The following is a 12,803-nucleotide window of genomic DNA, read 5'->3' on the forward strand; positions in this document are numbered from 1 at the left end:
CCAAAATGGTGAATAGAACTGTGCAGATTGACAATGCTCAAGTCTGAAAGCACTTGATTCAGGTGACAAGAGCCCTGAGAGGTTAAGGCATTATCTCCCAGTCCCAGACAGCTTTGCTCTTGGCTAGGTGTGCAGGTGTAATCTCCCCTGTTCCTGTTTGCTTGTTTTCATCTGCCTCATCAGTTATGCAGTGATATGACTCTGAAATGAAAGTGCAGGCTGGCCTGATTTCTCATATGACTGAGATCTCCCATCCCACACTTAATTTGTGACAACAACAAAGTTATGACTCTCAGCTTGGTTTTGGCAGTTCAAATTAGTCTGCCAACTGGGCATAGATGACCTGTCCGTTCTTCTCTTCCTGAGGCAAACAGCCAACCAGGGGCTTGTGTGGAATCTGTGGGCTTGCTAACACAGTGATGTTCCTTTATTCTTTACTGTATAACTAAAATCTAGCAAGCTATATATTAAAATCTAGTTTGCTCCATATCAAAATCTAGTGAGATCTATATTAAAATCGAGTGATCTCTATATTAAAATCGATTGAGCTCTACATTAAAATCTAGCGAGCTGTATATTAAAATCTACCAAGCTGTATATTAAAATCTACCAAGCTATATATTAAAATCTAGAGAGCACTATATTCAAATCTAGCGAGCTTTATATACATATCTAGTGAGCTCTATAATAAAATCGTGTGAACTCTATTAAAATCTAGCAAGCTCTATATTCAAATCTATATTAAAATCTATCAATCTGTATATTAAAATCTAGTGAGCTCTATATTAAAATCTAGCGAGCGCTACATTCAAATTTAGTGAGCACTGTATTAATATCTACTGAGATCTATATTACAATCTAGTGAGCTCTATATTAAAATCTAGTGAGCTCTATATCAAAATCTAGTGAGCTCTATATCAAAATATATCAAGTTCAATATTCAAGTCTAGCGAGTTCAATATTAAAATCTAGCTGAGCTCTATATTAAAATCTAGCAAGCTCTATATTAAAATCTAGCGAGCTCTATATAAAAATCTACCGAGCTCCATATTAAAATCTAGCGAGCTCCATATTCAAATCTAGCGAGCTTCATATTTAAATCGAGTGAGCTCTATATTCAAATCTATATTCAAATCTAGCTGAGCCCTATATTAAATATAGCAATCTGTATATTAAAATCTAGCGATCTCTATTTTCAAATCTAGCGATCTCTATATTAAAATCTAGTGAGATCTATATTAAAATCTAGTGAGCTTAATATTAAAATCTAGCTGAGCCCTATATAAAAATCTAGTAAACTCTATATTAAAATATAGCGAGCTCTATATTCAAATCTATATTAAAATCTAGCCGAGCCCTATATTAAAATCTAGCGATCTCTATTTTAAAATCTAGCAAGCTCTATATTCAAATCTAGCTGAGCCCTATATTACAATCTAGCAATCTGTATATTAAAATCTAGTGAGCTCTGCAGTAAAATCTAGCTGAGCTCTATATTAAAATCTAGCGATCTCTATACTAAAATCTAGTGAGATCTATATTAAAATCTAGTGAGATCTATTTTAAAATCTAGTTAGCTATGTATCAAAATCGAGTGAGATTTTAATTAAAATCTAGTAAACTCTATATTAAAATCTAGCAAGCTCTATATTAAAATCTAGCGAGCTCTATATTAAAATCTAGCGAGCTCCATATTTAAATCGAGTGAGCTCTATATTCAAACCTACTGAGATCTATATTAAAATCTTGTGAGCTCTAAATTAAAGTCTAGTGAGTTTATTATTAAAATCTAGTGAGCTCTATACTAAAATCTAGTGAGCTTTGTATTAAAATCTAGCAAGCTCTATATTTAAATGTATATTAAAATCTAGATGAGTGTCATGTTAAAATCTAGCAATCTGTATATTAAAATCTAGTGAGCTCTATATTAATATCTAGCGAGCTCTATATTCAAATTTAGTGAGCTCTATATTAAAATCTACTGAGATCTATATTAAAATCTTCTGAGCTCTATATTTTTATATGCCATTTAGCAGACGCTTTTATCCAAAGCGACTTACAGTCATGTGTGCATACATTCTACGTATGGGTGGTCCCGGGAATCGAACCCACTACCCTGGCGTTACAAGCGCCATGCTCTACCAACTGAGCTACAGAAGGACCACAATATATTAAAGTCTAGTGAGTTTATTATTAAAATCTAGTGAGCTTGATATCAAAATATATTAAGTTCAATATTAAAATCTAGTGAGCTCTATATACAAATTTTGTGAGCTCTATATTAATGTCTAGTGAGCTCTATATTGAAGTCTAGTGAGCTCTACATCAAAATCTAGTGAGCTCTATAATGAAATCTTCTGAAGTCTGTATTAAAATCTAGCAAACTATATATTAAAATCTAGCTGAGCCCTATATTAAAATCTAGCAATCTGTATATTAAAATCTAGTGACCTCTACTGTAAAATCTATTTGAGCCCTATAATAATATCTAGCGACCTCTATATTAAAATCTAGCGACCTCTATTTTAAAATCTAGCAAGCTCTATATTAAAATCTAGTGCTCTACATTGAAATCTAGTGAGCTCTATATTAAAAGCTTGTGAGCTCTATATTAAAATATTGCGAGCTCTATATCAAAATCTAGTGAGTTCTATATTAAAATCTATTGAGCTCTATATTGGAATCTAGTGAGCTCTATATCAAAATCTTGTGAACTCTGTATTCAAATCTAGCAAGCTCTATATTGAAATCTATATTAAAATCTACCTGAGCCCTATATAAAAATCTAGCAAGCTCTATATCAAAATCTAGCAAGCTCCATATTAAAATTCAGCGAGCTCTACATTAAAATCTAGCGAGCTCTACATTAAAGTCTAGTGAGCTCTATATTAAAATCTAGTGAGCTCTACATTAAAGTCTAGTGAGCTCTATATTAAAATCTAGTGAGATCTTATTAAAATCTAGTGAGATCTATATTAAAATCTAGCGAGCTCTACATTAAAATCTAGTGAGCTCTACATTAAAATCTAGTGAGCTCTATATTAAAATCTAGCGAGATCTATATTAAAATCTAGCGATCTCTATATTAAAATCTAGTTAGATCTATATTAAAATCTAGTGAGCTCTAAATTAAAGTCTAGTGAGCTCTATATTACAATCTATTGAACTCTATATTAAAATCTAGTGAGATCTTATTAAAATCTAGTGAGATCTATATTAAAATCTAGCGAGCTCTACATTAAAATCTAGTGAGATCTATATTAAAATCTAGTGAGATCTATATTAAAAGCTAGCTGACTGGGACAAACAAAATTATGTCAATTCTGAGCAGTGCTCCTTAACAACAACAACTCAGTTTGGGTGAATGGGGTAAGAGTTCAAATTCATGGGATGTCCTACAGCAGGTCAACTATGTCTTGAATAAAATATTCCACTTGCACGCTATTATGTAATCTGAGTTAACCTTTCCTTGTGAATCATGACATTGTTTCATTTTAATAACACGCATATTAGGTAAAGAGGTGACAATGGCTGTGCACTGTCAAGACTCAAAAGGATTATGGGGCAGCCTGGGCCACAGCTACATGACAGATCCCTAACAATTCCAAGGCCTTTACTAATTCAGTGTAGCAGGCTTCTGGATTTACTTGGAGTGTGAAGCCCGGGGAAATTATGTCTAAACCCTTCAAATCCATAGAGGTTGCTATTGGTCACCTTTTGACCCAGTCTGGTTTTAATCCATTTCAATTCATCTCAAGGACATTTTTAGGGAATATCTTTGGTAGGCGGATGGGAGAGAAGGAATGAATGAAGGAAGGGAAAGAACCACTTGTGTGTGTTTGAAGAGCTAGATTTATCCTTGTCTTTACAGCTACGAGATGTCTTGATCTTTTTAAAACCCTGCCCTTGGCTAAAAGGACTTGTCTCTAATGTGATATTTAAAGTGACATTCTTCTCCTCCTCCCAGGGCCACTCTGTGACTTGTACTGGTCCTATGAGTGGAGAGGAGAGGGATGTGCACTTCGATTACCCACACAGCTCCACCTCACATGTACTAACAGGCCCTGTTTGACCTGAGCACTTTAAACATCTGCTATAAGAGAAACATTAAAAACTTAACGTCATCTTAAATGTTTACATCTGTAGTTACAAGCCAAATGGTTAAGAATAAGCACAGAGGCTTGTAGTTATGATGGCATACATCACAGTCATTCACTGAGCAATTAAGAGTGAAGCAGTGATACACTAGGTACTAGCAAGCATCACATCTGACATGGTGCCAATGTTTAATGAAAACAATTTCCACTATCTCCACAGATGTAAGAGCAGAGAAACTGGTTTATGGGACTGGGTCTATGTTTAAGACAAGCAGTGGATGAGGTTTGGACGATTGAGTGGACCAGAGATGAGTGTAAAGTCAGACACATGTAGAATTTTTTTTTTTAAATGTTCGTTTTGCTCACTACTTGTGGTTTCTTGGGGAAAATATTCTCTCTAAAGTTGTGTATTTATTGGTTTATTAACTTGTTCTGTCCGTTGCTCTCTATTTCATCTATTTAACCCTTAAGTCCAACTCCACAATTAAATCACTTTTCATTCTCAGAATGGCAGCTTTTCCCCAGTCATATCTCAAACAGAAATGCCTCTGAGCACTGATCCAAAATTAGCTTGGGGCTGAAATCCAAATTCAGCCATCCACCACCAGCTGAGGCAGAACTGGCCCAGGACCAGTGCTTGAAGGGCCTCTTTTAAAGCACTCTCCTCTCCCCATTCTAGCCTAACCACCTATCGCACAACACACTTCACCCCCAATGTAATCCTGCCCAGTGATCCACTTTGCCCCCTAACGCCCCATTAATAACTTAGCCCCTATCATAAACTCACGAAATCAAACTGTGCCCACTGACTGCTGACTGATTTCAATCCGCTCGTAACCGTATCGTTGTGTTGCAGATAGAGGCGATAGATCTTCATTAATCAACCCTAATATATCTGCTCCTTATTCTCAATCAGAGGGACTCCTCTGTGGGCCACAGTTATAGTGTCTTAACCTGCATGCCTCAGTCATGTGCCGCGCACGGTGCCTCCGCATTATTCACACTATTTGGGGACACTAATCATTGTCAAGAGAGAATAACCAAACGAAACAGATGACCGCAAATAATGTGGCTTAATAGTACCCACTGTGCACACACTGGTTGACTCAACGTTGCTTCCACGTTATTTCAGTGAAATTACGTTGAACCAACGTGGAATAGACGTCTGTACCCAGTGGGTATAGCCTAATAACTTTTTCTCAGAACTATTTGCCTATTGAATAGGAAATATAAGCCACACATTCGGCTACTCAGCAGAACTGTGAAATACGAGCCATAACAATACAATTATTTTAATTATAGGCAATTTTATTTTATTTTAATTAGGCTACTGCCCTGTGCATTTATCAATTGTTATCAATGCCATTTGCCAAAGACACGACACCAATGTCAGAAACAGGCAATTTAACGAGACGCGCATATGTCTTCTTATGAATTAAGTATGAAGTACACGAATCACTTGACTTTCCTGTTTCATTCGTACGCACTCTCACCAAATTAAATGTATCGTCTCGCCACAATTCATGGTTAAAGGTGCCGAAACCCCTCACATTTCAGGACGATAATGTAGGCTATCCGCTTGTTTCTTTCCAGAAACATTGTTGATATTCCGTCCTATCAACTCTGAAACGCGGTCCTTATTAAAGCAATAGCCTTAACATTTATCAGTTTACTGTGCACGCTCAGATGAACGAGCGCACAAACCCACACATACATACACCACCGCATTCATTTCGTTAACGACAACCGCAAATGAAATATATTGGAACAGCGACAACTATTCAGCAGATAAAGAATAGGCTGGTCATACCCCAACGCCGCTTTATGGAAGCTGAGAATCCAAAGTCAAATCACGGGATTTGTTTAACATGCGATACACGAATAACGTCCCTTATACTCTGATACCATTTAATGAATCTTACCTTTCCTTTTAATATATTCCTTAATCTGCAGATGCGTAGCCTATAGTCAACGTCTTCTCTCCCCTCTCCCTCTCGTCCTTTCTCTCTCTCTCTCTCTCTCCTCTCTCTCTCCTCTCTCTCTCTCAAATTGATTCACCCTTTTTCGGCGCTTGTACCACAGTGCCGTGTTTTCCCGACCTAAGAAAGCAGAGCCCGTTCATCTTACATGGCCAGATGGAAAAATACAACCACCGAAAGTGGGTGATGGAAAAATCATGACGAAACATAGGCCTAGTAAACTATTTCGTTTAAATACGAATCGTTGAGAATAAATATAGACATCTAATAGAAACATGTCCGTTTCTCCAGGCATGCGTAGGCCACTAATAAACACGCGCGCACGGCTGGAAGGAATGAGAATTTACAACAAACGACAACAGAAAATGAACCTTCTCCCATTGATTGAGACCAGACTGGTTGAATAGGATCATTTTCCCTGGTCTCGGAGTCAGGACAGGCAGGACGATTAATAACTTAAATAACTTTATTAAATATGTAGGCTAGTCTTTCTTATTATATATATATATATATATATATATATATATATATTTCTTATACAATTAAGTACTGCACCTCTCTTGTGTAGATGCACCTTGACATTCCCTGTATCCAACGCGTAGGTGTTTACTATTGTCCGTATTGCGCCTGGCTGGTGCACATCCCACTCCTCGCATTGCGATGTAACGAGGACGCAATGACTTTTGCTTTATAGATTCATACACCAGCAGCGTCCTAAACACGTTGTTATTGTACTAAATAGTTTAGTTTCTCAAAGTTTGGGCAACAATATCAATCACCATAATTAAATTAATGCCAAAGTTGTTGCGCAAATGAATGCCACACACTCCAAGAAAAGGTGGCCATATTACCCAAGCTTTAGGGTGCAGGTGTGTGAAGGTGAGCACACATTTGTCACATGTCACAAATAGCAGATCATGCCAGACACATATTCTCACTGCTTCACTGGGTTTAATGGAAGACCGGTTCTGATGTGGCAGGGCCTGCAAACTATTACAGACTACAAAGGGAAGCACAACCAAGAGCTGCCCAGTGACAGAGCCTACCAGACAAGCCAAATAACTTCTATGCTTGCTTCCAGGCAAGTAACACTGAAACATGCATAAGAGCATCAGCTGTTCCTGAGGACTGTGCAATCACTATTGTTTTCCACACTGCCCTTTGGACAAAAGGAACACCTATTCATTGATTACAGCTCAGCGTTCAACATCATAGTGCCCTCAAAGCTCTTCACTAAGCTAAGGTCCCTGGAACTAAACACCTCTGAAACTGGATCTTGGACTTCCTGACGGGCCACCCGCAGGTGGTAAGGGTAGGTAACAACACATCCGCCACGCTGATCCTCAACACGGGGGCCCCTCAGGGGTCCGTGCTCAGTCCCCTCCTGTACTCCCTGTTCACTCATGACTGCACGGCCAGGCACAACACCATCATTAAGTTTGCTGATGACACAACAGTGGTAGGCCTAATCACAGACAACGATGAGACAGCCTATAGGGAGGAGGTCAGAGACCTGACTGTGTGGTGCAAGGACAACAACCTCTCCATCAACATGATCAAGACAAAGGAGATGATTGTGGACTACAGGAAAAGGAGAACTGAGCAGTCCCCCATTCTCATCAACGGGGTTGTCGTGGAGCAGATTGAGAGCTTCAGGTTCCTTGGCGTTCACATCACCAACAAACTAACATGGTCCAAGCACACCAAGACAGCCGTGAAGAGGGCACGACAAAACCTATCCCCCTCAGGAGACTTAAAAGATTTGGCATGGGTCCTCCTATCCTCAAAAGGTTTTACACCTGCACCATCGAGAGCATCCTGATGGGTTGCATCACTGCCTGATATGGCAACTGCTTCGCCTTCGACCGCAAGGCACTACAGTGGGTAGTGCATACCTCCTAGTACATCACCGGGGTCAAGCTTCCTGCCATCCAGGACCTCTATACCAGGCGGTGTCAGAGGAAGACCATAAAAATTGTCAATGACTCCAGCCACCCTAGTCATAGACTGTTCTCTCTGCTACCGCATCGCAAGCGGTACCGGAGCGCCAAGTCTAGGTCCAAGAGGCTCCTAAATAGCTTCTACCCCCAAGCCATGAGACTCCTGAACAGCTAATCAAATGGCTACCCAGACTATTTGCATTGCCCTCCCCACTGGAATGCTGCTGCTACTGTCTGTTATATCTATGCATAGTCACTTTAATAACTCTATCTACATGTACAACATATTACCTCAATTACCTTGATACCAGTGAACCCACACATTGACTCTGTACCAGTACCCCCTGTATATAGCCCCACAATTGTTATTTACTGCTGCTCTTTAATCATTTGTTATTCTTATCTCTTACTTTATTTTTGTATTTTCTTAAAACTGAATTGTTGGTTAAGTAAGCATTTCACTGTAAGGTCTACTACACCTGTTGTATTGTGCGCATGTGACAAATACAATTTACTTTGATTTGATTTAGATCTAAAAGCGTGTGCTGTTGTGAACTGTGGAGGCTGCTAAGGGGAGGAAGGCTTATAGTAATGGCTGGAATGGAGTCAATGGAATGGTATCCAACGCATGGTTTCCATGTGGTTGATACCACTTCATTGACTCCATTCCAGCCATTATTATGAGCCGTCCTCCCCTCAGCATCCTCCAGTGAAATACATATAATCCTGCCAGAAAGCTGATGAAGATAAATGTGCATCTGTGTGTTTTTAGTTGTTACTCTACAGGTTATACTCAGGGTTTGAAGTTGAGTAGGTAGAGATAGAGAGAGGGGGGAGAGAGAGAGAGGGAGAGAGGAGAGAGAGAGGGAGGGAGGGAGGGAGGGAGGGAGGGAGGGAGGGAGGGAGGGAGGGAGGGAGGGAGGGAGGGAGGGAGAGGGGAAGAGAAGGTGGGAGAGGGAGGGGGAGAGGGAGATAGATAGAGTGAAAGGGATATATAGGATATATATATAGAGAGAGCATATGAGTGTGTGTATGAGAGAGAGAGAAAGTGAGGGGGATAGAGAGAAAAATAGTGTTTGGGTGTATGTGTGTGTGAGAGAGAGGAGGGGATAGAGAGATTGGGAGAGAGAGAACGAGTGTGTGAGAGAGAGAGACGGATAGAGAGAGTGTGTGTGTGAGAGGGGGAAGGTAGAGATGCACGTGTGCTTTTATTAGGGAACGTTCTCTGCTATTTGGCTCTGACAGGTTCCCTTGGCAACGATCAAGCACATACAGTACCTAGAGCCCCACCTCTCAGCACACACATTCACTTATTGCTATGAATCTTTCAGAACGGGTCTGTGTTCTCTCTATTCAGTATGATTTCTCTCAAATATGAGATCAATATTGTGATACTCATGGATGGGAGGGGGCATGTCAGTGGGAGACAGCGATTGGGGGACAGAGAGGAAGGAGAGGTCAATGCAATGAGAGACTGTGTCTATGCAATAGAGAGAGAGAGAGGGAGAGAAGGGGGGCAGGGGATAATCAGATGGGCAATTAGTGGTGAATTGATAACGTTCTATATTCAGACATGGTGAATCAGTCTTTTTCACAGCCACTCTTCTATCTCTTTCTCTGACACACACACACACACACACTGAACAGAACTTCTGTTTGTGCGAACGCAGCCTGCTTCACCGTCATGTCCTATCTCCCTATACCTTCCTTGTCATTCCATGCGAGTAACGGACCATTTCATGAAAGTCTGTATGTTACATGTGATTGGGGCTCCCTCTAAGGTCTGTGTTTGGAATGGTGCCCACTTAATACCCCCATTATGTACATGGCCTAAGCTGCCCCCCAACCCCTTACCCCCCACCGCCTCTCTTCTGTTTACCCCACCAGTCCCACTCGCTGCAGTACACAATAGAGCACTCACTCCACTGACATATCTATACGATTAGCTTTTTTTTCTCCCTCTTCCTCTCCTTCCTGTCCCCTACCCCCTCCATCTCTCTCTGCAGTAACGGTGTGCCATTGTTCACAGCCTATAGATGCCCCCTGGAATTCCATACCAATGTGCAGTGCTTTTGCATTGCATCGCTCTGCCCTCCTCCTTCTCCCCTCCCCTGCATGCCTCCCTCCATCCCTTTCTCTATTAAATTTCCAGTCACACAACAGTGCAGTGGATATCCCTCCCTCTAACTCACACACACCACATCCCTCCCTCCTCCTCTCCCTCTCTCTAACTCACACACACACACCACATCCCTCCCTCCTTCTCTCCCTCTCTTCTTCTCTCTCTCTCACACAGAGCTGTTGTCTGTCTGCCTGGATCTCTATCACTGCCTCTTGATATTGACTGTTCTTTCTCCACTTTGAACCTCTCAATCTCTCTCACCCTTGATATAGACCGCTCTCTTTTCACCTCCAATCTCTTCATCTCTCCACCCTCATCATTTAAAAGAGCCACACACACGTCCACTCCCCCATCCAACTCTCTTTCTCTCTTCCCATTTGTGTCCCGGTACCGCAGTGTCTGCTCAGGCTGTATGATCAGGAGTGACCCCCTCTCTCCGGCGCTGGGTTCTGTTCTGGCCGTCAGGGCAGCCTATAAATGACTGATTGAGTGGACACCAGGGACTGTAGGGTATGAAGTGAGCCAGACACACCGGCCGAGCAGGAGGCACCCCGTTTCTCTCCTCAGTAGCTCAGAGCTGAACTCTCTGCATCATCTGGAGGCCTTATCTGATAGGTTAACAGCATGGACCCCATCAGTAGACAACAACCTGTGATACATACTAAATTCAACATTCATCTCTTGTGAGTAGCCAGGCTAGGATCCATCCATGCTCTGAAGCTTAGCTTTACACTCAAAGAGGAGCTGCACTCTGACACAGAGTTAACCAAGCCTGCATCTTCACCACTGTGTCGATAGACCTCCATCACAAACACCATCTGGCACCCCACATCCATTAGGCAGCATTGACCTCCACCACCAGGCCCAGTGTACCTTGACCACCAGTTCCAGTGTAGGTCCACGACCAGGCCCAGTGTAGCTACACCACCAGGCCCAGTGTACCTTGACCACCAGGCCCAGTGTAGGTCCACGATCAGGCCCAGTGTAGCTGAACCACCAGGCCCAGTGTAGGTCCACCACCAGGCCCAGTGTAGCTCCACTACCAGGCCCAGTGTACCTCCACTACCAGGCCCAGTGTACCTTGACCACCAGGCCCAGTGTAGCTCCACCACCAGGCCCAGTGTAGCTCTACCACCAGGCCCAGTGTACCTTGACCACCAGGCCCAGTGTAGCTCCACGACCAGGCCCAGTGTAGCTACACCACCAGGCCCAGTGTACCTTGACCACCAGGCCCAGTGTAGGTCCACGATCAGGCCCAGTGTAGGTCCACCACCAGGCCCAGTGTAGCTCCACTACCAGGCCCAGTGTACCTTGACCACCAGGCCCAGTGTAGCTCCACCACCAGGCCCAGTGTAGCTCTACCACCAGGCCCAGTGTAGCTCTACCACCAGGCCCTAAAAAGTAAAGACCAATCCAATTTAAGGCATGATATGATCCCCTCTCCAGGCTAAATGTAGCTGTACCAGAAGGCAGTAAAAACACATCCACTCACCACTAGACCTGATAACACTCCTCCTCTCCTCCAGCATGCCATAAAACAAACTCTGCCCCCAGGCCCATAAACCCCATCAGGCCCAACACTACTTCTGCCACCAGGCCAATAAACTCCATCTCCAGGCCCTATAAACACCCAGGCTCACACAATGGCCCACTGTCCCCTTGACAACCAGGACGGACAGACCACAGCTAGAAAAACAGCGTCAACAATCCCATCCGATAACATAGGAAAAAGAGCCTGTCACATCTGCTCTATCAACTCAATATATATCACAACAAAATCATCATACTTTACTTTTAGTCTCATGCATACTATTCTGCTACTTCCCTGCTCATACGGTAGAAGCATCATTTCAGAGACGTGTAGCTGGCATTAAAGGACACACAGTGATGTCGAAATACGGAGAGATTAACTCAGCCCATTAGAAAGACAGAAGAGAGAATGTCAGCTCACAGGGTCGACCAGTGATGGAAGGAGGGAGGCAGATGAGAGGTGAACGCCAGCCACTGGGGGACTAGTCAGTGTCTCTGTCTTTCCGTCTGTGTGAGTACGTGAGGGAGAGGTGGAAAAAAAAGCTTAGAAACAAGAACCCAGTGTCATGGTATCTAAGCAACCATCTCCGTCTCCCTGGTGACAGGGACTGACATCACTTCCCGTCTGCGCATCTGCACAGGGCTAACAATGTGTTGGTCTGTGGGGTAATAAGGTTCAAGTGTACATAATGTTTAGTTTTGCAGCATGTGTATACAGCTCACTGGACTGTGTGCAGTTAGTACAGGTGTCTGTGTATAAGACACGCTACAGGATTTATCGGCAACAATATTTAATGGACGAGTTGAGTTATGTGAGTGTCTGCAACGTGTATGTGTGTTTAGTCTGTTTTTAGCCGTGTGAAGCTCATTTTGGGCACATATGTGGACACTGCCATGTGCGCATGCGGTCAGCCTGATTGTGCATTATGCCAGGGAAAACATGGCCAAGCGACGCCATCTGGTATAACTACTTGGCACAGGAGGCCTCGGTATGGTTCCACAACATATTGGAGTAGTTAGAATTAACACTGACACCATTTGGCAGAAACACACTTTAAACTATATATCGGTGTGTCTATTTTAGTCATTCTCACACACTGCTGTAGTGTTAATACACACATTCAGACAGACTACT

At 42.4% G+C, this 12,803-nt stretch overlaps 1 protein-coding gene across 1 annotated transcript in view; it reads right to left on the minus strand.

Moving 5' to 3' along the window:
• The window catches only part of LOC127905968 (leucine-rich repeat-containing protein 4B-like), a 41,870-nt gene extending 35,595 nt beyond the window's left edge, over positions 1 to 6,275 (minus strand). The window contains exon 1 of the mRNA XM_052519162.1: positions 6,020 to 6,275. The gene's annotated coding sequence lies outside the window, so the exon portion shown is untranslated. The remainder of the gene's footprint in view (positions 1 to 6,019) is intronic.
• Between the last annotated feature and the right edge of the window lie 6,528 nt (positions 6,276 to 12,803).

This window comes from Oncorhynchus keta, chromosome 5, assembly GCF_023373465.1.
Source record: "Oncorhynchus keta strain PuntledgeMale-10-30-2019 chromosome 5, Oket_V2, whole genome shotgun sequence".
In the NCBI taxonomy this organism is placed as follows: domain Eukaryota; kingdom Metazoa; phylum Chordata; class Actinopteri; order Salmoniformes; family Salmonidae; genus Oncorhynchus; species Oncorhynchus keta.